The sequence below is a fragment of the Lepidothrix coronata genome, unplaced genomic scaffold (assembly GCF_001604755.1).
Source record: "Lepidothrix coronata isolate B3197 unplaced genomic scaffold, Lepidothrix_coronata-1.0 Scaffold9, whole genome shotgun sequence".
In the NCBI taxonomy this organism is placed as follows: Eukaryota; Metazoa; Chordata; class Aves; order Passeriformes; family Pipridae; genus Lepidothrix; species Lepidothrix coronata.
This window is the reverse complement of record NW_016690189.1, coordinates 9,063,694-9,090,331: the sequence shown is the minus strand read 5'-3', so window position 1 is coordinate 9,090,331 and position 26,638 is coordinate 9,063,694. Positions and strand designations below refer to the sequence as shown.

The following is a 26,638-nucleotide window of genomic DNA, read 5'->3' as shown; positions in this document are numbered from 1 at the left end:
GTAATTAGAAAACTGACCTGCTCTGACTAATGACAAAAAGAAAACAACACAGAATACAGGACAGGATAGGTTTCCTACTCCTGAAGAGTAAACATGAGTGGCTAATTCTTCTCACCACACACATAAAAAGTAATTTTTGAAATGTAGTAATGCATTTTTAGTCCCTTGAAAAGAAGCAGTTGCTTTTACAATTCAAATTTAGTTTAAAGACTTGACTATCACAAGATATCACAAAAGTCATGAATTTCACGAGTCCTTTTCTCCCCAGATCCTCATGAGTATCCTTCAAGAGAGGAACAAGGTAGTTATCCCTTAAATGGGTAGGAAGAATTTCTCTCAACAGACATACTACTTCATTGTCATATACTCTTACAAATGTGCCCAGTGTCAAATTTTTACCTTATCTGTAACTGTTACATTTATTTTTAACTCATTTCCTAAATGGAAATACATTTACAAAACAAGGAAAGCTGAATTTATCAGAACTGAATATGATATATTAATATGGCATAAGTAATTAATTGAGGAATATTAAATAGAATCTATTGCTACCATCCTACTCCAATCCAATGCAGCTCACAGACAGAACATGCATTTCTTAGAGTGTAAAAATGTTTTTTTTCCTATTTAGCATATATCAGGAAGTCAACATTGTAGCCATCTTCTAAAAAAAAAATCTTTGGGGTGGGGGGGAGAGGCCTAATTTTTTTTTAAAATATACTGATTTTCTCTAGAGTCTGTTAAAGACTTGTCACAAGAAAAACAATAAAGAAAGATGATGTTCTGAATTTTGTCATCATGCCCTCATGTGCCAAGTCCCCAGACAGAAAGACATCAGAAAGGAAGGTTCTTACTGATTTAATACAATGACTAGGTGGAGAAAAAAAATAAAACAGAAAAAGATTCTCAGAATCTGTAATCAATACTAATATTAGGGGGGAAAGGGTAAAGGACCACATCCAAACCAGTACTATAAAATAAGGTCACTTAGATACTTTTTGTGTATATTGTATCATTAATTGATGTAAATATACATCAAAAAAATCCTTCTAATAATGTAGTAAAAATTACTCTAAAAACTGCATGGTATGTTCTAACTGCTTTCAACTGTCAAGTAAGATGTTCATGATGAGATATGTGTGAAAGTATGTATAAACTTTTTATTTTTTCTTTCTTTGTAATATATTTGTAATTATGACACTACCTAAATTCAGCTTCAATAACGTAACCAAAATCAAGGTATTGACATACAATATATTGCTATATATCAAGAGCTGAGCAGGCCTTTCCTTTTAGTTACATAGCAGTGATATGGTCATAATTGACATTTTTGTCACGTCATTGTGTTAAGTCCCAGTCTGTGCTGCATAAATGCACAGAAATTCAGCTGCATTTCACTGCTCTCTTTACATTACCTGCCATTTTACTTTCTGCTCTCCTCCTCCCTGTTTCTTCCTTCCAGGCTTTCATCACATGTGAGAATTCAGTGTTTATTCTTCTGCTTGTTGATAGGAGAAAAAAAACAAACTATAGTGTCTGTACACTACATGGTCCTGAACAAAAATCAGCAAAACTGCAATCAACATCCAGATAAGGTCCTCTAGTTTCATTCTGAATATGAAGCATAATTTAAATCACAACACCAATGCCGAAGTTAAAAAGAAACAACACACATCCCTCAAAAAAAACCCCAAACCCAAAAAAGCCCAGAACATTTTATGACATGACAGAATGAGATATGATTTATGCTGTACGCCTAATTCTAATTTTTCTAGAATAGATTTGATAGGACACATCAACCATATTAATATTCACATCTATCCCTTTAAGTATCACGCAGTCACTAATCAGAGCTGAAGGGGACTGAGCTTTTCTCACAGTATTCATTCTCATTTTAAAATGACTTAATTCTGAGCTATTTTGTATTCAAAACACTTTTCTTTATGTGGCATGTAACACCTACAGTTCAAGTAGTTAAACAAACAGCACCTAATTTGATATTCTACAAAATTAATTTCAATAGAGCAGCTGATGAAGAACAAAGGGTTTAGTATTTTATAGGTATTTCTAAAGCTTGTCCCTCCAGAATTATATCTTCACAGTAGTCACTTCATAAACAAGATTCGGGGTTTTTCAAAGCATTACTTACATATGCGGTAGAATATATTTCACAAAACACTTTGTTGTGCTCTGGACATATAAGCATATCTTAAAGGAACTAAACTAAGTTATTGACAAGCAAAGATTTCATCAGAGAATTATAGAGCGATTGTGGTACACAAAACCAAATGGAGTTCCCATCCCCACAACATTCATACACTGGTTCTATTTAGTGGCAATGTTTGCTTCACAGTTATCACCTCTCACCCATCTAAAACTATCAGCTAAGCTTTTGCTTTTATAACAGGCCCATTGAAGCTGTATCTACTGGTTTTTCGAATTACCACCATTTACTGATTTCCTGTATTTCAGTCTTTCTTTTTTTTTTTTTTTCATTTCTGATAATAAGATTCAGCTCGTCTTGTCACACTTGAATTGCCCAAGATAACCCTTGCTTTCCCAGAACATTGGTTACAAACCAGAATTATCAGAATGCAAAGGGAGATTTTTTCCAAGTCCCATTCAAAAATCTGGAGTAGCAGGATTTTTGCTTTTGAATGTAGAAATTTAAAGCACCTACAAAGACAGACAGAACTTACTATAGTAACATGGAAAAAAACAATATTAATATTCTAGTTATTTCTAGCATTTGAAAAACCATTATTTAGTCTTTTTTGTATACTGGGCCCAGCTTGAAGACACATCTTCCCATCAGCTTCAGACAGCTTTGTACAGAGCTCCCAGGAGTGGTGCAAGGTCCTCCCTCTTTCTCAGCCACAGCAGCACTCTGAAAATATGGTTGCACATCTGTGGAAGAGAGCTCTTATTCGTCAGCATTTGTGTTAGTCACTCCAGTGACTCAGTAATGCCCTAATGTATTCAAAACAGCATGAGGGCACAGAATAAGAGAAGCCTGGGCTTGGCACTACCAGAGAACAGAGCCTCTGAGGATGGCCATGACAGCAGTTCAGGACAAACCTTTCCCCACTTCAGCAGTGTCTAAGCAAAATTCTTCTACCCATCCAGTTCAGAAAAAGGAGCATAAACTCACAAAGCTGAGCTAGGAGGAGACTGAGGGAAGTATGTTTACAGGCAATTTATGCATACAACACTTACACTAAGGTCACTAATAGACCCTTGGAGCAGGTACCAATGCACACAGAAGCAGAAGGGCCAGCTTGTCTCTGAACTACATTTTCAGACACATTAAAATCTAATTGAATATATCAGTCCCACCACTCCATATTTATTTCTGATTCCACTTATACAAAAAGATGAGTCTTTTTGGCAGGAGTTTCTCCCTCCCTGCTTTTCCACATTGTTCATCAAATCACAACAGGCTTCACTACTGCAGAAGGAAATCGGTAGCAAGCTCCTTCCAAATCTGAACAAGACAAACAGACCCTTCTAGAACTTCCTAATTTCTCAGTATGATCTACAGTATTGGCATTTTTATATCAGTCTCTGACATCTTCTCTCTTGAAACCCACACATTTCACCCACTTTCTCTCCCTTTTTTGCCACGTCTACTTGGCCGGAGAGCACAGCATTCCATAAAGCTCCTTACATTGTAGGAGGGCAGCAGCAAGCACAGAACATATGGCAGAAGTTAAATGAAACTTGCATAAATCTTTTGTCTCTGAGCTTTTAGAAGAAGAAAGAATTCAGACGAGAGGAAAACAGCGGTATGAATAAAAGCACTTATTGCTTTTTGAGCATGTCTTCTACCACATTTCCACCTTAGAGTAATCCAGCCATTATACTTCTACTTTTCACTGAAGTTACATAAGCCTCACACTCCTGTTCCCTGATCAAAGATGTGGGCCTGCATGGATACACTGGCTGTACTCACTTCGTCCTATGAATTTGGACACTGGTAACTCTCCCTTCAAAAGCCTGCTATCAGCACTATGTAAAGCCTTTCATACAGCAATGGCAATAAATTGGTTTAGGAGCTATAAACCACCTGAAGGAGAAAGAGACTTTCCTAACAGCCCATACTGATACCCATCTTCAGTATATTCCTGTGATTCCACCCACAAAAAGAGGCCAAATTTTCCATCAACACCTTGTTTCTTCCACAGGGAAGCCCTCTCTTTTGTTGAGGAAATCCTGCTTTGTTGAGAAACAGCTTCTTCAACCTTCAGTTCCTCATGTAAGAAGTGTCTCCCTTTGAGTTCTTTTTCCCATGTTATTTTTTTCCCTTATAGATTGTATATTAAATTGTCAGCTCAGTCACAGAGAAGCAACTTTGTGTACAGATGTTAATCACTCCAATGGCAGTGTCCCTTCCATATGCATACCAGCGCTCATAAAAATTGCTGGAGCTATCTTGTATATTTTCCACAGAAACTGGGAAAAGATACACATCATCTAATACAATAATAAAAAAAAAGTCCTCCAAAAAACATCTCTTAACCTATTTTATGATTTGACTGCTCTGTTATTGATGCTGCTTTATACTTACCATCAGGGTGGTCAGACCCTGTCTGTGCCACTGGTCTGGTGCCAGATACCTCTACAAGCCACACATAGAGGCACATAACTGCAATCTCCCCTCAACTGTGTGCTGCACTGAGTAACAGGGATCAGTGCCCAAACATGGGTTAAGAGGATTGACAAGCATCTGACAGCTGTTAGATTTCACAAAGTTTAGGTGACAATGCCTCTCACCCACCTTCCTCACCTGTGTGAGACCAGAGCAGAGAAGTGAGGATGGTTGGTTAGACCATATTGACAAGATAAATGCATGCCCTTGAAAAAGCCCCGATCCTACCGACGTCAAAACCCAATGGATTGGGTCCCCTGTCAGACACAGAAAGCAGACATCTGCTTCACTACAAATGCAAAGAGGAATTCATTAAGTCAAGCATAGTCTTATTCCAAACTAAACACTATTAACATCTGAAGTGCTTAAAATTTTTACTAATGTAAATTCCCTTCAAATTCCCTTGATTTCCTGTGTTAAATAATGATAAATGTCCAAATCATGAATTTTATTATTTCTTCTTCTTTTACTGTTAAATTTTGTTGAGGCTTCTTGATACTTTCCCTGTTTTGCTTCCCCCTCCCCGCTCTATGCATTTCTCCCCCCTGCTGTGTGCATCTGCTGTGTCTCTCTCTCACTTGCTCTCTCCCCGCTGTGTACATCAACTATTTCTCCCCACCACTCCTATATGCATGTTTGCAATCTATCTCTCTCCCCCTCCTGCTGAGTGTATTCACTGCCTCTCCCCCTCCCCCAGTACGTGCATCCGTCCTGTATCTTTCTCTGCCACTGCAGTGCACACAAGCCTTTTCTCAGCAACTCCTACTGGCATTCATGCACACCTTCCTCTGCCTGTCTTCCCTCATGCCCTCTCCTCTTTTTTCATCCCTCTCTTTGAGCATCCCTTATCCCTGCTCATCTTTATACTTTTCTCCCTTCCATCTCTTTGATATTCTGGTTTCTTCACTCTCCTTATCTGCATCACCCTTCTCTCGGTCTCCTCTTTGTACCATTTCTCTCCACTTCTCTCTGATCTGTTCTCACAAATTGATTCTACAGGAAAAATGTTCTGCTCTTGCTTGTGTGCAAGCTCGCATTGCAAGCCACTCAGCACTGTGTCAAATCTAATGGTAGTCAGCTTTATTTGCAAAAGAATTCTTGTTTCCTACCATCAGGCATACAGGGTAAAGTCTCCCAAAACACTTTCCTCATATTACTGCACTACAGGGTTCACCTGCACGTAAAGATTAAGTTAAGATATGCCTGTGCATACCTGCCAGGTTCTTACTGGCAAAAGAAAAGGAGCTATTATGACACTGAGCCTAACTGCAGTTAAGGTCATGACAAACTAAACATGTGCATTATTTGGTACAAAACAGCTGGACAGAAACAAATTCAAATGCATCATATGATTTTCATTTCTCTTTCCAACTGATGTATAATAACAGTGCCTTATTTAACCATCAGCTAATTGACTCAACTCTCTTCCTCTTTATCAGCAAATTTCATCAACTTTCTCTTACTTTCAGTGTCCAAGTAAGTCACTTGAGGAAAAACTTAAGACTGATCACAAAACTCATCCTTAGGGAACTCCAATAGTGACACCTACACAACTCTGCACTTTCTCACTCAGTACTGTCATTTAGCTAATCACTTATATTACTTATACAGATCCCCAGCTTTCCAATTTTGACTATTAATATCCAGATATCCAGTACAGACGGATGATGTCAACCACACTCCCTTGGTCTAGAAACACATTAATTTTAGCAAAGATATCCTTTTCACCTGGCACAATGTACCATTAGTAAACCCCTGTAGCATTTATCTCACTTTGCATTATTTTCAAGCCTTAAACAATTATCTTTTCTGTAAAATGTCTCCTATTGGCTTGCTAAGGCTTTGTTTAGATTTTTCTTTTTGAAACATACATAATAGACTTGCTATACGCCCAAATCTACTTATTTTATTGGTCTTACAATAACATGTTCTTCAGTAACACATTCTACAATAACTAGTTCTTTTACAAAGTCCAGGATGAAAATTCTGCAGTGTTTGGGGAAAAAAGCAGGTAATTTTCACTTTGGTTCTGCTGACTTCTACTTACATGTCTAGCCTGCTGACTTCTACTTATTTAAATGGAAGCCTAGTCTAGTCACATTTCCTTTATCACTTTTGTTCATCATGGCCACCTCTGCAGTTACCTGGTTTTTTTGTGATTACAGTCCTAGGCAGTTTGCTAACTGCCCTAGACCTCCTCCAGAGCATCTTCTTCTTCCACTCTCTGGGAGCCAAAGCAGCACCCAGGCACAAGCAAGGCTACTGGAACTCCTGAACAGTCTGCCTGTTCAATCTCCTGTTGAAGCATTACAGAGTTATTTCACAGGCAAGGTGTTCTTGGTTATGTTACTCCCACATATCTGTAGTATGTCAAACCCAGAAGCACTACCCAAACACTACCAGTCTTTAGAGAAGGAGTATATTCATGTTACCCACATATATTCCTCCAGCTAAGTCTTGCTCAGGTTTTCTAGATCATCAGCTACTTTAAAACAGATTGGAACTACAAAGCTCCCACCTGTCAGTTCTAACCCTGAACTTGGCTGGATAGTTTCTGCTTCGATTTTTGTCAAAGTCTTCTATAATTGTGGTACTTTACCAGACCAATTGGAAGTACTTCCACAGCTCCTGACAAATTACATTGAACTGTATGTGAGTTGGCAAGACAGTAAAATATTCCCTGATATTAAATTCGATTTGCTTTTCTTCCATCACAGAGGGCACTGCTAATCTCCTTCTTTTCTTTTTAAATGAGGCAGGACTTCATATTCAAATGCATAAACACACCTGCTTAACATTTTGTTGTAAATAAGTAAATTTAGTTTTAAGAATGCATGATCAATGTCATTGTAGCAAGAGGAAATTTTGGCAGTTGCACAGAAAAAAAGGGATGAACAATTCAGTGCTTCATATATGACCTGGGATTGAGAAACAGGCTCAGTTGATGAATACTTCTGTGAACACAATCAACACAAAAATGAATAACATTGCCACTGACATTTTTATCACACAGTTTGAGTGTTGACACTCCAAAGAAATAATAAGAATGGTCCAAAAGATCAAAGTTCCTGTCTCGGGCTTTCTGCACTTTCAAGGAGATTATGGTACATCAATTCATACCTGGTTCAATATTTGGAAATGTTCTTTTTCTTTCTTTATCCAAAGAACTTTAAGATTCATCTACATGACACTGTGCTAATGAATAGATTCTGCAGAGAATGAGAAAATAGGCAGGTCCATACCTATAAATAAAAGCTTAAAAGGAAAACTAGGATATTTCTAATGAAAAGCACCTTAGAAACATGAAAGAACAGTCAAAAATATTATGTATATTCTTTTCCACATAAAAATACCTGCAATATTTTTGTTGCCTTACTAAAGTTAAAAATTCCATTTGTATTTCAAAGAATAAGTCACCACCATATCCCAACTAGAATAAAAGTAATTTTACATTGGTCATCTAGAAACAGGTCAAACCAGTTTGAATTTCCTGCTTCTTTTGCCAAACAAACGTTCTTCATTTGAGAATAAATTTCCATGCCCTGACGGAATAAGCAGCTCACAGGAGAGTGATCTGACAAAAATGACTGAGGCTCAGGATATGAATGTAAAACTGATTGCTTGACCTGCTCTGTAATACAGCTTGTATCATGCATATGCACCTGAGAAGCTCTAATTATTTGCACATCTTCTGCCTGAATGACTGCCATCCTATCTGTAATAACTTTACCAGTTAAATCACCATCTGTTTCACAGGCTTTCTAATGTTTATATCTCCCTTCTCTGTCCTAGAAAAAGAACAAAATTGTTTTCCTGCACTGTATGAGAAGAAGTATCCCTTCACTCAGCTGGGAAGCTGAGCTAACATATCTTAACTATCTCTATCAAACGAAGACACAGATTTTAGCATTCAGATGAAATTAAATGAAACCCACCATCTACTTCCCCTATAGAAACAAGATAGAGCTAGGAACACATTACATATTTTTCTTCCTCCTTCTATCCCATCTGGTAAAGTTTCTTGTTAAAGAATTAAGAATTAAACATAATTGTTTAATTATGTAACAGGTGATAATGGATGTACAAAAAAACAGAACCCTGACATGTACCAATAGAAATGATACAGCATTTACAAGGACCCCAAGTAGGTCCTAGGTCAATATAAACAGAGGAAATTTGGATGTTCCTAGATAAGTTATAAGCTTTGGAAACTACAGGATCTTCACAGAATTATTAACTTCCATACTGCTATTCAATTCTTCATTATTAAAAAAAAAAAAAAATACAGCAAACCAAACACCCCTCCCAAACCAAATCAAACACCAAACAAAACCCAAACCAGAAAATCTAAAATCCAACGAAGCCACATTGACCAAGCCTTGCCTGCAAAACTCAGTGAAACAGGAAACATGCCCTCACCATCAGGAAAGTCTGTAATCACATTCCTTACATTTTTACTACACAATTATAAACGCATACAATGCTGGCATCCGCTACAGGTAGCTCAGAGATTATATCTGTGCAAGTCAGAGACTTACAGAAGTCTGGCAGGAGGGGGACCTAAGGGAACCTTTGCAAAAGATGTATCAATATGGATTTGCAGAAGAATTCTGGAACAGTCAGCTCCCAGGACCCTGGATTAAAAAGTCAGAGTAGAGATCATAGTGACTATATATAAAGTCTTTCACACTGGACAAGATTAGGATTAATCAGTTTGTCTCTCTTTATGCCTCTCCTGGCCATAGTCAGAATCTTCTGGGTTTTGTTAATGCTGAAAATAGTGTTACTCAATTAAAATAACAAAAACTCATTAGAAATCAACCACTTACAAAAGGAGCTTCTGTTATGCTTCTGTGTGCTTCTCTGTTATTCAGTTTTACTGACACAAAGAAAAATTACTTTTGTTTGTCATAGTTGCTTGTCATAGCCTGCTCCCTTCCCTCTCCATGACAAGCAGTTCAGAGAGTTAGCAGTATGGTGCCATCTATCAGGAAGCACAGAGGCAAAACAATTGTGAAATCATTTTCCCAATGCACATACACCCTTAGTCATCCTCTCCTTCCCTCCCTCTCACATACAGGCCTCTTTTGTTGGAGAGATTTAGTTTGTTGGGAACTGCACCCATATCCAGGGTGGATAAAATTTTCAAGTAAAGCAACAACTGAGCAATAAGCCTTTCTTATTTGCACCAGAGTTCTACCCTCTTGAAACTGATAAAGAGCCTTCAAGGCATTTAGTTGTCAACCTGCTTTAGGCTTGACATTCATTGCTGCAATACTGAACTATGCTGGCAGAAAAGCCAACAGCCCAGGAAAGCCTTCCCTGACCCCAAGCAACACAGGGCAAAGTCGCAGAACGTCATGGCAATCTCAAGAAGGAGCCCTGGGAGCTCACATGGTCCTTCTCTTGCCCCAATGCATGCTTACCTACACCTGCCCTTTCACCAGCCAAAAGCTACCCAGCATTTTATTAAAGTTTCTCCAATAGCAACATCTTCACACACATCTAGCAATAGTAAGTTCAAGTTTGAGTCAACTTTACCAAAAATATTTCCAAGTAGCCAAGCTAGATTCAAAGTTTTCAAAAGAAGTTGCAAAAGTTACCGGCACTAAAGGGAGGGAACAATATAGAAAGTAGTTCAGAAGAGATTTTGACTAAAATGATTGAGAAAAGAAAATCTACTCAATAAATTAAAAGAAAAATCTAACTGAAAATGAAGAGGGAAATTACTACAGTTCTGAAGTTTCTTGACCTATTGCCATAAGATAACGGGAGTTGTTATGCTACTTAAAAAAATCACAGAGCATTCTCAGTGGAGAGTCCCCTGGGACTCTGAAACCAAAGCAAGAGGATCAAAAGCAGGGCTCTGCAACCTTTGAGATGTTAACCTCTCTTTTTATTTTCAACTCCTTTTTTAATTGCAAGACCAGCAGCAGGGATAGTATCTTGGGCATACAGACTTTTATCCTCTCCAAAGAATAGAATTTCCAAACATTCAAGAGGAAGCTGGCAATGCTTCTCATCTGCAAAAGGAAAGAATTTACGTACAAAGTCGGCATCTTCTTGCTGTTAAAGCAAGCAACAGCTGAAAAACTCGGCTGCATGAAGCAACTCTCCTCATCTTCCTTGTAGTCACCTTCAAAAGTCACCTAAGATTTTGAAGAACAGGGCACTGAAACAAATGTTCAGTGTCTTTTAAAGTGTCCAGGAATGAATGAGCTGCCAGACTCATCAATTTTTAGAAACCAAGGTGACAGAACTATCAAAGACCCAGAGAAGTAACCACTGTGTTTCCTTGCCTGACCCTCTGTGATGATGTGCAGAGGAATGAAGGAACCAAAGGCCTTATTACAGGGAAAGCACACTTTGTTCTTGTAGCTTCCAAAACAAAGTAGAATGATCTTTTCCAATGCCGCAGAAGCAATTCTACCACCAGTGTCATTTTTTCTGATGTCTGAGTTGCCTCCTTCAGAAGCATTTTTCTGCCTAAACACAAGTAGCTGGTAAAAAGACAGAATACGGGTAGTTGGGCTTTGATCCACAAACTCAACAGCAATTCTTGTTAAAGGAAAGATGCACAATGAAAATAATAGTGATGGTCTGCATATGCTCATATTTATTTGCTGTTGGATGCAAGTCCACTTAGGGAGGCAGCTAAGCACACCATCCATCTTGCAATGATAAGAAGCTCACCGCTTGGAAGGATGTGATGAACAGACACTTTGAAAACCTGACTCCCTGAAATCTGGATACCACTTTTTTTGGCACTTAAGTGCCCTGAATGATTATTCCAGCTCATTTTCACAGTCTCATAGGACAAAGTCTGTCTGAAACCTGCTCTGCCATTCCCACTGCCCTTCCCACTGCCCTTCCACCCACTCCCTCACGGCAGTCTTGGCCTTCTTTCTCCTCTTTTGTTTTGAGGGTTTTCTCCCCCCCTTCTTTTGTTTCTTAGACATAAAAAGAGAGAAAGAAAGATGATGGTTGACCTGAGGAAAGGATCAATCTAGTCACTGAAAGAGGCCTGAAGTGGTCATCAGTAGATGACACAAACAGGATGATCTATAGTGTTAACTGCCCTGACTACCTGTACTGCAACAAAAGAACTGTTTAAAATAATTATTCCGAAAGAGTGAAATTAAAATATGACATCCAAGTACAAATATGTAGGGAATAATACAAGTACAAGTTATCTGATAGCAAATTCACTAGCTTTACCTATTTAAAAACAATTTGAGCTCCTTAATAAACCTTCCACTTTATATGAAAATTTTAGAAAATGTGGATCAATTCTTATACCAGTCACGTCCAGCTACAATACCAAAATAATATAATGATGAATCTATTATCAGAATGCTGGTAAGCTTTTGCTTTAAATGTGTGCTATAGAAAGCCTAATTTAAGCTAGTTTAAATTTGAAATAAGAAACAGGTGGTTGTGGAATTAGTGCTGACACGTTTTGCTTTCTGAGATAGTAAACTAAACATAACAACCAGAAGGAAATAAAAAAAATAATTTTTTTAATAAGAAAAGATTTTGTGAAATAGACATGTAATATAAAGACAAGAATAGTTATAGTTACAAGTGCAACATAAAAATCTGATACAGCAAAAAAAAAGAAAGCTAAGATTTCAGCTGTCATTTTAATTAAAGTATTTTACCTCTTAACAGACATATCAGTGGCATAAAAGAACTTGAACTGCATTCTGTTCTCAATTGCCTGTCATAACCTGTCAGTTCACAGTGAGATAAAATGAAATGGTATGCATAAATGCTGAAACAATAGACCATTTATTAATCAGTCTGCTTTTTGAACAGTTTTCTATTGATGTATTAGGAAATCTAATTTTGTTTTACATACAGAAGCATGTATAAAGTCAATAGCAAACACTATAAGAGCAAAAGCATTTAGTGCTTTTATATACGGTATAAACTGCTGCTGCAATTAAGGTAGCAGATCTACAGAGAAACAACAGTAAAACAGTGCCAGGTATTAAAAATACTAGGAAAAAACTATTACAGATGGCATAAGATCCAAAACATTGAACTCTAATTTTCTCTCTTGTATATACCTCACCATCTTAACCCTATAATGTAAATCACAACTTCCTAAATAATATTACACATATACTATGCCTACTCCTCTTCACCTACACCTAGATTTGTACAGGTACAGCTCTGTCTATATTGACAATTATAGGTCATGTTCATTTGCTACTGTTTTTGTATACTTATGTTACTTTGGTTTTATTCATTAGGAGGTTCATTTTACTTTTTTGACGAAGTGGCAGAACTTTGAAGAAAGCATTGGAAGCATGAGAGCTGTTATGCAGAGTAAGATGGCATTTCACTGTGCATGTGCCCAGTTGCATCTGTCCCCTACCCCTGACTGACAGGACAACCACCTACTTCTCCCTTGGGTTTATTTGACTTGCTATAGAAGTTCCCTTCCAGCTACTTGTTGAGACAATCCTGTTTCTGCGGAGGTCACATGGTAAAATGGGAGGCAATGAACTGGTTTATGTGCTTACTTGCCTAGTTTCTTAAAGATCAGTCACCTTTAGAGGATGCTGGGCTATTTTTGGCCTTCGAAACTAGAAGTAAGGCATGACCATAGGCAACATTGAAGCCAAGAATCTCACCGAATTCCGAGTTAGCCAGTAGCCCTCTATAAACCTCTTTCCCAAAATATCATGACTCCCAGATCCTGGGTCTGAACTGACCCTGCTGTCAAAACACCCCAGAACACTCCCTTTAACAGCAGTGCTGCAGGGAGTTTCTCCCAGCCTGACACACAGCGTTTGTGAGGTATCCAGGCAGCAACTTCAATTAAATATCATTTCAGCAGGAAAGACCTCTCAAGTGTAACAAAGAAGATATTACAATACCTAAACTTAATCCTTTTTACCAGATTGCCCTACCTTGCTTTGGGTCCATGACTTAGAGTAAGAAGTGACTGCATGCAATTTTCTGAGGAAGAAAATGACTGATGACAGCATATAATACCTTAAGTAAAAGTGAAGGAGATAGTCCACTATCACTTTGTTAAGACAAATAGCAATAATCTTTCCTTAAGAGGAAAGAAACCCCTTTGGTAAGCAATCCTCTCACTTCAGATGCTCCCAACCCAGTGAGGATCTTTATATCCCTCCCTTCCTTTTGGGACTAAGTTCTCCCTCATGAGCAAACACCTCCTGCCACCACCTTCCTGTCAGATGCTGTTTTGGCTGAGACATGCAGAAGGCACCCTCAGAGCTGAGATGCCCCAGGATGCTCTCCTTGTGATTGCCATGGCTCGTTAAAGCAGGCAACAGCAATGCCAATGCTCAAGGACTACCTGTGTCCCTGACTTTTTTTTCTTCAGCAGAAGCAAAGACATTTCAAGGGAATAGCCATTAATAGTGGATTCCTTGATTCACCCTGACTGGCTGTTAGGGGTCCTGAAGAATTGATACCACAGCCATGGAGACAGATCCAGAGACCATCACATCCCCAGTCACTGACAGTCAGTGGCCTTTCCAGAAATGTCAGTGCTCACAACATCTGAGAATCAGGAAAGAAAATGTAGAAAATCCTAACATATAAATAAAGGGAAGAAGCTTTCCTTCCCTGCCTTTACACCAGATAAATACTTAAGTGCATAAAATTGAGGTCATGTAGAATACGACACTATTATATCAGACATTTTAAACATTAGTTGATGCATCTTTTAAACAAACAAATGAAAAACAACCCCAAAATTCATTTGCATATCTTATTTTAAATACAGCTCAGTTTCTGTAGTGTATATACATATGTAACTCAACATAATAAGCATGAAAACAGCAGTATGTTTAAAACTGTATTCACCACATGCCCCTGACTTCCTTATTTATTATTAACATGCTAGTTTATATTGATTCATACTAGTTCTGTCATGGCAAGCTTCAAAGTTTCAAACATCTGTCTCTAGGGGGGAAAAAGCCCCCCAAACTAAAAACAAAACCTAAAACATTCAGAAAGAATTTTTCCTTTTATCCTCAAATACTGAAATTACCCTTCAAATTGTACTGCCTTTAGACTTGGATGGCCAATATTGATTCAAAGTTTTATACTCTTTCACTGCATCACAGACAAACAAGGGATCTTTCATTCCTTCCCCTGATTTTCCTGCTATTAGATCTAACAGACCACAAAATCCCAGACCTCAAACTCTTCAACATTGCATGCCTGTAGTTTTGCACTGCCTCTTAAGCAAGCCCTTGGTTATACAGCTCTTTTCCTAGTTCCTAACTTCATCAAACAACAGTAAACCTAAATAATTCTATTGACTTCAGAAGTCAATTTGGGGATTCAATGCAATTCTGGATGAGGGTCAGAGAGGGGAGAAGGGCTACAAGGGGACCTGGGAGCCACAGTGCTCAATACGGCATACTGCACTAGAAAGCATTCCATGATTAGGAATTATAAAGCTCTGGGGAGCTTTTTTGCACACGTACAAGGTACGTGCTTTAAATAAAAGAAAAGCTGAATGCCAAAATGCCTAGAGGGTCAGACAGGCTCTTTGTGAACTACCAGACAGAACCAAGACACTGGAAGAACAGTCAAGCGCCACTGTGAATGTTGCTGTCAGTTATTAAGCAAAGAAATAACACAACCTGCGCAGCAGAAAAGGCCTCGCTTCAAAATGGATATAGCAGCTCTGAGTATTTACGGGTATCCCTAGACAAACCACCTCTCAGCTTGTTAACGGAGGGTTATATGTCTTGGCAGGTCTCCGGAGACTGTGTTGCACAGACTGAAAACATCTTCATAGCAGTTTCAGCTAATAGGCCTTTCTGGTTCCTAATGGCCCCAAATAGATCTTTTCTGATACAAGCATTTTGCTTTCAGCTGCTTGGTGAGTGACCTATCTCCAAAACATCAACACAGATTATTTACATGTGCCTAGTTTGGATAAACCGGTCAGTACAGGGTTTCTTAAATCAAAATAGGTCTGGCAAGAAATCACATCAAACTACAGAACTTCAATACAAAACTACAGAACAGATAAATGGATCCAGTTATCATCTGAATGGCCCAATTCTCAGTGGCAATTACCAAGGTTGTTTGAGCAGGCTTGGCATCCTTCATACCTCGTTCACAAATGACAAAAGAAGCCAGCATTATTCTAAGAAACATTAATTCACAGTCTCTCTGTAACCAAAAGGATAACCACCATAGTTTAAAAAAAATAATTAATCATAATTTAGAAAAAAATAAAGAAAAACCAAAACTGCACCCCAAACCAGCTTATTTATACACAGGTCTCTATGGGAAATGATTGAGGAAAAAAAATCTGCACTTTAAATAACTTATTCTGTAATAAATAATGGGAGCATAAGCACATCTCTGTTCACAATTAAAAAGCCCCAAGAAATACTTCTCTGCTGGCATTTTGGGTAAAATTTTAGCAGAGTCTCCAGTCTGTCTAATTGCTATGATAGCATACACAGCCTGCCTCAAAGCATGGAACATATGGCATCCTCAAAGGATTTGATATCATTTTTTCTTTAGAACGTGCAAGTCAGTTGGTCATTGTTATCCCTCTGTGGAATTATTCAAACAGCTGCTACCTTCCAACTAAGAGGTAAGAAAATCTTTGTCTTTTTTGTTGCTGCTAATTTCACTGACACACTTCTGTCATATAATGAGTGGGTAATATGCTTATAATGCATTTTAATGTTGCATATTTGATCTATGGTGTAAACCACACTTTCCTGAAGACTGGCACCTACAAAAGGATGCATTTCATGTTGCTTGCAAAGCAATCTGAATCATAAGACCCAAGTTTAAAATTGCAAGAAACTAGTTTAATATGTAAACCTATATGAATAATGATACATTGTTGATATTCCCTCCTACAGAATCAAAAATGTGACACTTGAACCCACTTATAATGCATAAAATGTGTTGTCTTTAGAAATATTTTAAACTCTTTATCACCAAATGGATTATTTCTTTTAAGATGATTCTTTACTTACCAAATAATGATTTGCTAAAATGTATTTTCAGGTTATGATTGGAAAGTAGACATGTCTAACAATACCTTATTTATTCTACATACAGCAGGGTTACGAATTTCATAGTTTTCTGAGTTCTTATCTTCCACGGTTCACAGATCCCATCTCTCCTTGATCATCAGGGTATCTCCCCAAATTGAACTTTTTTTTTTTCTTTCTATTCTTTCAAACTGTCAAATTTTTCATTCTCTTTCAGAAGACTAATGAAATAATAAGTAAAGTGAGAAACAGAACACACCACCAGAAGATACAATGATAAATGACTAAAAACTCAAATCTCACAAAGTAGAGAAAAAAATGGTAATGAGAAAAGGAGATAATAAAATCATGATCGTGCATCACATGTGAACCATATATGAACATCACAACCTCACGCACGTGATGGGAGGGAGGAGGGAAAAAAAAAAGGCAAAATCAAAAGAGCTGCCCAAATTTAAAAAATAAGTCATAGGAATGTTCTTAAAGTAATCATCCTGAATCTAGCAAGACAATTGCCCAAGCTTTGTTTTCCCTACTTTATCCTTTTTTTGAGTCTTAATTGTAGCTCACTTTCTTCATTACACATATGACCTTTTCCGGTCATATGGAAGAACACTAATGAAAAAGTGTGGAAGAACATTAATGAAAAACAGTTAACAGTTTAAAGTTTCCAGACTGCATGACAACCGTTATTTTTATAGGCTGAAGACTGCAGCCTTATTACAGTTTACTAATAAATAATTTATACTATTATAGAAGAAGTGCATAAAGTTCCTCCTGATACCTCAAAGGCTCACATTAAATCATATTTTCAAAAACGTTATGAATTCCAACACCCCTATATCAAAGAACAACCTGTTCTGAAAAAAAGAAAATAATTTTACTAGATGTTAAATGCCAACAGTACATTCTTGGCCCTGCAACAGATGCAGCAAGCAGGCAATACATCACTGGAAAACACTAACTACAGTAAATTGTACAAAATGACTCAATAAGGAAAGAATTCACAAAGCATCCCATCCACAATATACAGCCAGTGAGAATCTTTCCATTAACTTCAAAGTCTTTTAGATAACTGCTAACAGACACAGATCAGCAACAGTGTTGGTTTAATATGATTACCTACCACCTCCTGCCCCCTTCCACTCTCCCATCCCCCCGCCCCGTTTCAGATGTAATGGGAAAGGCAAAGAACATACAAGTTAAATGTATGTTAACCTCAGCAAATATAACTTTCAACTATTTCAGAAGTACCAATAATTCAAAGAATTTATTAGAATTCATAACACTCTGGGATACACCCTTTCATGGTTAGATCCTGTGAAAAATTCACAAATATAAAACACTTTAAAAAAAATAATGAGTGTGATGTGATGCACCATTCTTCCCAGACTTTTATAGTTTCTCCCATTCCTGTAATCTTATAGAAAGACATTCATCACAATTTTTATGAAAAATATCTTTTTTTATCAGGGCTCCTTCCCACAAAAAAACCCCAGAAACTATGAAGTTTTTCTTTTCCACTTACGAATGTAGAGCATTCTTAAGAACATCAAAATCTTTTCACTGGGATCTAAGTTACCTTGAGAACAGACATGCATTATTGGCCAAGACATGAAACAGACATTTTTCAATTATTTCAAATTTCAGAAGTTATAAGAGATAACCATGTACATACACATGCACATTTACCTTACACGCATTGTATGGTAAGGATATATTCTTGTCTATAAGCCCATCATCAGCTTGAAAATAAAATTACTAGTGAGGTGACACTATCATTCTCTTATGGCAGAGCAAAAAAGTTCCAGATAATTATCATCATTTTACAATTTTCACTGATGGAAGTCAAGAGTTTCCATGGTACAGAGGGAGAGATTTTCTTGTCAAATCATTTGTAAGATCTATTTGAAAGAAGCTTTACTACATACTTTTCCAAGCATTATTTGCACTTAAGCCTAGTAGTGTAGGGAAACCAAAGACATTTAAACAATAATACTTCAGGCAGTTTGCCTGCTTATTAGGTCGTGCAAGTTTAGTTAACTTTGAAAAATAAGTAACCACAATGCACCTATGCACCTTCTGAAATTAAGAGCTTTATAACAAAGTTTTTCAATCATTTACTCTAATGCCTTAGTAGGCTATGTGAGCTCTAAACAAAAAACATGTTACACGTAACACATGGTTACACCTCAAAGCTTGCATAAAAAACAAAACAATGAGCAAACATGCACAGAGATGACAGCCCCGTCCCCTAAGTGTCCTCCTTCTGCCCTATAAGGACACGTTAGGTTTTGGTCTCCCCTGCCAGAAGCCACGCTTTTCATTTTTCACCTGCTTCTAAGCAGGGGAAGGAATCCCTACTCAGAAGTGTGCCTTCTAAGAAATAAAACGAAATCAAACAAGCGTTTTGACAATTCATGAAACAAAAAGTCAAAGCTAAAAAGCCAGCAGGCTCCTCCAGAAGTGTCAGCAGGCTGGGATGGGGTGAGAAGAATTTCAAGACTTCAAAAGACAGTTCAAAAGCCAAATCTCTTGTTCCCCAAGTGAGTGAGTGATGGTCTTTCATTGCTGATGACACTGTAATGGCCCGTTCACACCTTTGTGAACTTTCTTCATTAAGTGCCAGCAACCTGCTAAGCAAGTGGCTGATCTACTTCAGTGAATCTCAAAGCAGGGTACAAATATTTCTTTCAGCAATGTATGTTTCAGCAGCTTCATCCCCTTCACCATCCTTCTTCAGCTCCCACCTCCAAAACTCATTCCTTCTTCTGTGTTGCCATCTCCAAAACTACCCTTGAATGTATGAATGATTTTAAACCACAACATTCGGCAAGCAAGAAGACAGTAGGATAGGACTGTTAACTACCCATCTACAGGGCTGTGAGATTGCAGCACAGAACTTCAGCCTGCTCTGATCGCATACGGATTGCAGTCGGTACTTCTCATGTATGCAAAACATCACCCGTAACTTCCCAGGTTACGCACAGAGAGAAGGAAAAAGCTAACACCTCCCTTTCTTACATATGGCTCCAGCATCTGCTAAACAGACAGCAGAATTGTAGAGCGGCAGACGAGGAAGTAAAAACCTCTGTTTCAATCTATGGAGTGAACAGGATCTATTCCAGCAGTTTAATACCAGCCGTTTGTCAAAATATGGTAGACTGAGCTCCTGCGGTAAAACGAGGTAAAGATTTAAGGGATGATCATCTGGTTGACAGCCTGCAAGTCACACTGTTAGTGCAGTTACTGGCAGGATTACATAGAGTCGTCAGATAGAAGGAACACTGTTCTCAGTTAAAATAAAAACATAAAATTCTTAAACCTATATTATTACTCTGCAGTATTAGAAAACAAGGAAGTGTTTCTGACCTGTGTTTCTGAGAAACAAAATGACAAAGTTGAGAGAGAGAGAGAGATCTAGGCTAGATCATGGCAATGGTACCTAATATTAAAAGGCAAAATACTTCCAATTTTAAATTATTTTGGCTTAAAAATTTCAACTGTTGGCTTCTTTTTTCCTGAGTTGGAAGAAGTAATCCACTGTTCCCATAGTGAAATGGCAAATGATATTTTACTGATGTTTACTCATGTTACTGAACTCTGGATTTTTACCATGGGGGGTTAAAACCAGTTAAAAACATGCCTAATGAAGTTTAGACTTCTGACAGTTTTTGTTTGCCACAAAGAGAGGGAATGTTTGCAACTAAAGAATTTATTCTCACTTTACAGGCATAACACAGAGTTGTGGGTTCAATCCCCTGTGTGAAGAGATACTGATTTTGTGTTACAAGAAATAAATAATCTGGTTTTATTATAAGCAAATTGAATGTAGTGGAAAATAGAGGGTGGTGGGATATTTTTCTTTCATTTAATTCCAAGAGTTTTAGGCGCCTCGTGGAGACTGTAAGGTGAAAGGCCCCGTCTGGGCCCGATGCCAGGAAAACATCGCGATCGGGACAGGGAAGAAAATATATGAAAATGGAAAATATACCCTGGCCACATGGCTGGCCTTTGTGTGTGGACAGACCCCCCTGTTCATGTACAGAGGGGTACATCATCAACCAATCAGGAGGGAGGGTGACACCCCCTCCCGAATTCGAAAAACTACCTTTTAAGGTAAAATACCTGTTACCTGTTGAATATTTAACATCTTGAGTGGCCAAGAGGGTACAAAAAGGGCGCGGTTTTTCAAACCGCATGTGCTTTTCAATGCCATGTGACTTGGGATTGCACCCAGTGCTGCAATAAAGGATTTCTTGCTGCAATTTTCCTTGTCCTACAAGTGTTTTTTGCCGTTTCATAAACTGAAAGCAAGGATTTTTCTTACAGTGTGCTCAAATCACAGTTCTATGTCTGGTTACCTGCAATCAGAGAAAATCAGGCAGGTAGCAAAGTACTACAAGCACTGTGCCAAACCTAGAGTACCTGATAGACATACTTAGCATCATCCCAGCCCATACTGACATATCAGCCATCTTAAGAATCTGTTGAGGAAGAGTAAGGTTTTTCTACAGTGCTGATCAAATAGTCACTGACAGGGATGGTTCATCCTTCATTGGAGCTCCTCAGATCCCAGAAACGCAGTCAGGATCTCTTCTTGGTCCAATTCTCTCAAACAAACTGATCTAGACTGTTAAAATGAGAGAAAGAAATCTACTTTTTCCTCCCCTTTTTTCCATAGGTTAATTTTCTAACAGTGTAGTGAACTCTAGCGATTCATCAAGCATCAGATTTGAAAATCAGTGCCTGGAAGGACAAAATTCCCAGTAAGAAACCCAGCAGGCATGAAAGTCGTCCCCAGCAGCAGCAAGGCATTAGAACACTCTGGTCCTTTTGTATAATCTCAGCCTATGTCCAAAAGGTCAGCAATTATGTTGTTAGCAGTAAGCAGAGAAGAGAGGAAATGGCAAGGAAGACAACTACTAGAAGGTTTTTATGCAGCCTTTCACAACAACCAGTGAAGTATTAATTCTGCCCATATTTTGCATAGCCAGGCATAAAAGTGATTTTTATAGCTACAGATTAACAATTAAATTTAAAAGCACTACAGAGACACTTTAGTACAGAGCACTAATTTGACAACTTTAGAAGCAGCAAGTGGGTTCAGATGAGGAGAAAGATTTGAGGTTTTATTACTAACTTGGGTGGGAAGCTAAAAAAAATTGAAAGCAGTCTGACAGATGCCAGAGAAGCAATTGAACTAAGGTAAACTTGGAAGTCCATAAGAGTTGTAAGGAAAGCTAAAAACAATTTTATCCCAATCCACTGTTCACCCAGAGGGAAGCAGAAAGTTTGAAGCCCTGAGTCAGGGAAACCAGGTGTCCATCCACAGAGCAACTTAAAAACCAAAAGGCTTAAACAAAATAACTGTACACCTTCCTTCAAAAACCATAAACTGCATATTCCAGGCCTCAAAAATATTATGGTCCTTACATTAGAAGCAGTGCAACTTATGGAAATCACTAGGCTACCTAGCTCAAAGCTTCAAGTAAAAATAAAAAAATAAATGCCTTAGCTTTTAAAAACAAAGAGAACAATTGCAATGTAAGATCTCACAGAGTTAAGAAACCTGTCTAAGATCAGCTTTCAGGGCTTAAACAACAATTCAGAGAATACACACCACTACAGATCTCTACAGGATACACAGCTTTGTTAGTGGTACCATGTCTTGAAGTATTTCCCATATGAATTCTAAAAAATAGCATCAGGGTGGGATTCTGTGTTTACTGCTTCCTAGGGGTCCATAATTTATAAATGAAAATATAGTATTTGTTAAAAATGAAGAACCAGATCCTTCAACTTGTCTCAGGATCTTAGGCAGAATGACAGTTCCTTCCTTGCATTTAATTAAAAGGAAACACATCTCCTAAGATGATACTCTGGTTCAGCTATCTAGTAATCTCATCATATTCCAACTGCATTCTCCGTTTCATCAGCACAAAGAGCCTCCAAAGAATTTGCACAGGGATAACTTGCAGCTATGTATATAATGTCAATAAATGCTATACCAAAAATGGACTAAATCCAGCTTGCTTGTTTTCAGTTACCTCTCATTCTTCTTAGCTTTTGACAGCAAACAGTAGGACAAACTTTGATTTTTGTCTTTGTAGGGCCTTTTTGTTTTCTTTGGTTTTTTTAATAAACTAAAGCATCCAGATACAGACATGATATCACAAAATGAACACATTTAAGGGGAATAAAGTATTTTGTAGAATCACCTATCAGCCTAGAATTGCAATTTTGAAATCAAAGTTACGTGATAACAATTCTCTGTAAATATATAAAACTACCTGGAAACCATACTTAATTGAGCAGAAATGTAAAGCAGCTCACTTTACTGTACTCTAGTGATGTCAGATAACAAAGATTAAAAAACATAAAAAAGTGCATAAAGGGAATACTGGGAACAGTCTGGCAGAAAAGGTGGAGATAATTGATGAAGACAGAGAGAAAAGGAAAATATACTAACTTAATTTTCCCCTTTGATCCAAAATCTATACTAGTAGTTATAAAGACAGAGAAAATTGAGTGTATTTAGACACCTTAAATAATAACATACTAAATAACAAAATAGTAAATAAAACTTACTTGTGATGTCAATATCAGAAACTGAACTGGAACTGTAATAAACTGGAACAGTGATAGATTCAGTCCACACAAAAGTGTGCATATACCTCTTCTTACTGTTTCCATCACTAAATAAATTCATGCCCAGTTATATGTAGTCACTAGTCCCAGTTGCTGTTAAAAATCCACACATCATCAATCAAGCTCAACTGCTCACACAGAATGTATTATTGGAAGGTCAGTATAACACTGGACAGCCAAGGTAATGTTGATGAGAGAAAGATTATAAAATAAGTTTGACATTTTTATGCTAAATCAATACTGAGTGATGTGTGGATAAAAAAATTAATTTATCCCAAAGTGATAAACTACCACTGCTTCAATCATTACACAAAACAGCCTGGGCAGTTATCCTCACATTTTCCACAACAAATCTGTGCCCCTCCATAGGCTACACATAACCTATTCTGTGCAGAAAAGAACTTCCCATACACTGCAGTTTGCAAGTGGAATAAATCAATCTCAAGTTTAAGCTGATAACTGCTACATAAATTAAGAATGGATTACCATAGCATTCAGACAGTCATTACATTACTAGCTTTCCTTAAAAAAAAAAAAGGCAGTAATCCTACTACAAGACTTTTCAAATACAAAACCACTAAAATCCATAAAAGAAATGTATTAGCTCTTTACTAGACAAATTATCAAACAACATAAAAATCTCTCTGTAGGACTACTCGAATACATACTTTACCTAAGCCTTCTCCATGGAAAACTTCAATTGCATCAGTCTTATGTTCACACTTGACTTGCTTTGTGTACCATGGGTCTATACTACCTCTCAGCTGGAAGGTCAATAAACAGTTGAGAAATTATCAAGAGCAGTTTTTTTAATCATCTTCCAGCACAAAGAGTCTAGCATTTTCAGTCTGATTCAGAATTTTGACAGACTTCCTAAGAGCTCAACAGTTGTTAGGGCTGGTTTCACCTTGTCCTCATACAGACCACAGAAACTTCACAATCATGTGCTACACCTCAGCTGAGATGCCATAGCTGAGAAATAAGCACTGGACATTATAACTACATGACACACAGAGTATGTTCAGCCAGGAGATCAGGTCCTTGGTCCATTACATTCACATTATTGCTCTGCTCCATATAAGCATAAAGTGGATGACCTCCAGGTCAATACAAGGCATGCCAGAGTCCAAGATCTCCATAAAGGCACAGTCAAAGACTGTTCACACTCTTTCTTTCATATGCAGTGTACTAAATCAGTCTGTAGATGCACTAGATTAGAGAGAAGAAAAAATATTATGTTGAAGAAAATTTTTTTTCATATTGCATACCGATTTTCAAATTGTTATCTGTCAAATGTGGTTGTAGTTATCCATGTACAATATGAAATAATTTTTAAAAAAACCTTCTGAGAGAAAAAACCCCACATTTATGTTGAACATACATTGTACAGAGAGTATGGCATGTCAATATCAACTAAAGGAAAGGAAGAACTCTGATGATGACCTGAAAGGACTATAATTCACAGGTTGAAGAAAGTGGGTTACTCAAATATAGTATTACAGAACATGTCTTAAGACATTTTCCAGGTAAGGTTGCTAAAAGCAAACAAATAAAACAACACAAACAAACAAAAAGCATACTTAAACCAGACAGTTGCCTCAAGTAAAAGCATAAAATCAGGATGGTCAAAACATAAGAGTTTCTGTTAGACTTCAAATCTTTTCAAAAATATATCTTCTCTAGTCAGCTAAATATAAGAAACATCTGATTGAAGGAAAAAAACACTCTGACTGCCAGACAACCACACTGCCTTGATTCCCATGAATATAACTTGTTCTCTGTGATGAGAAAGGGGAATGGCACAGAATTTCTGAAAACCTTCTGATAAAATTGGGATTCACGGGCTTCTCAGGCTGCTTGCTGCATCACAGGGAGATGCAACTTTGGGAGACTGTAATTAAGAACAAGGGCTGATGATCTTTAAGGTCCCTTCCAACCCAGACTATTCTATGATTCTATGACTTTCAGGCACTGAGCAAAGTCAAGGAAGATCATGGTCCTCATGTAGCTCACCATATACTGAGCAAAGCACATGCTCTGGCAAAAGCCTGTGTAAAATTGAAATATTTGTACTTCTCTGACCTAGCATCTTCCAATAAAAAATTGTTTCCTTCAGTCAGTAGAGTTTTAAAACAATTACAAACAACAGGAAAATGATAAATGCAAAGTCACTCAACTATTAAGTGGAAGAGTTAGAAATAATGCTCTGCAGTCTCTGCCATCTGTAGTTGTGGTCTGTTACCACAAAATCCTTCTACTAAAATTTCCACCTGCTACTTTTTCCCGATTCTCATGATTTCTTAGCTTCCATGAGGACACACAAGACTGGGGAGCTGATCTTGTTGGGTATAAAAAATGGTAAAAAAATGGAGAACACTTTGTTTCATTTTACTGGGTTGTTTTTCAGATGCAAATTTGGTCACTGCACTGACCACACCACACTTCTGTCAATAAAGATGAGTGGTTGACAGTGGGAAGGGGCATCAGGGAGCAGCAACATCAATCTGATCCTGCCAGAACATTTTACAACAGCAAATCACAGACTTTTCATTAAATTAATTAACCTTGATTTAATTAACAAGTGAATTAAGTCAGTTCTCTTTCAGAAATGAAAACCCACGTTGTCAATAAGATCCTAGACTCATGCCAAGCTCACAACCTAAGGTGCTACATCTGCTTTGGAGCAGACACTTTAGGTAAAGGCTAGTAATATTTAACAAGGTCAGAGTCTCTCAGTGTCATGAGGGCTTATAAAATCATACATCTCTGCATCTGAAGCCCTCTGAATTCCTGATGTGAAGGAAAAAAACTCATGTGCTACATCCTCCTGCTGTACATCCTCCTGTACTGCCTTTTAGGCATAGAACTAAGCGATTACTGCTAGCTCAGGGGAGATCTGCACGTTCTCTTGTGGAGGGCAAATGCGCAGGGCGAACATGCAGTGATAGGACAAGGAGTAATAGTTTTGAACTGAAAGAGAGCAGATTTAGATTAGATATTAGAATGAAATTTTTTACTACAAAAGGAGTTAGGCACTGGCACGTGTTGTCCAGAAAACTTGTGAATGCCCCATCCCTGGAAGTACTCAAGGCCGGGTTAGATGGGGCTTGGAGCAACCTGGTCTGGTGGAAGGTGTCCCTGCCCACAGCATGGGGGTTGGAACTAGATGGGCTTTAAGGTCCCTTCCAATCCAAACCATTCTATCATTCTATAACATGTCACTGCAGTCCCCAACAGCCTCACATCTGCTTTCCATAGTTATTCAAGAGGTGGGAATATGGTTTTGAAATTAAAGCTGATTATTAATATAATCTTTTCT

General features: G+C 37.8%; 1 long non-coding RNA gene across 1 annotated transcript in view; it reads right to left on the bottom strand.

Annotated features, from left to right (window-relative positions):
* LOC108492220 overlaps positions 1–26,638 on the bottom strand; it is a 64,283-nt gene that overhangs the window by 3,296 nt on the left and 34,349 nt on the right. Inside the window, exon 3 of the long non-coding RNA XR_001873040.1 lies at positions 1,416–1,498. This is a non-coding gene — a long non-coding RNA (uncharacterized LOC108492220). The remainder of the gene's footprint in view (positions 1–1,415; positions 1,499–26,638) is intronic.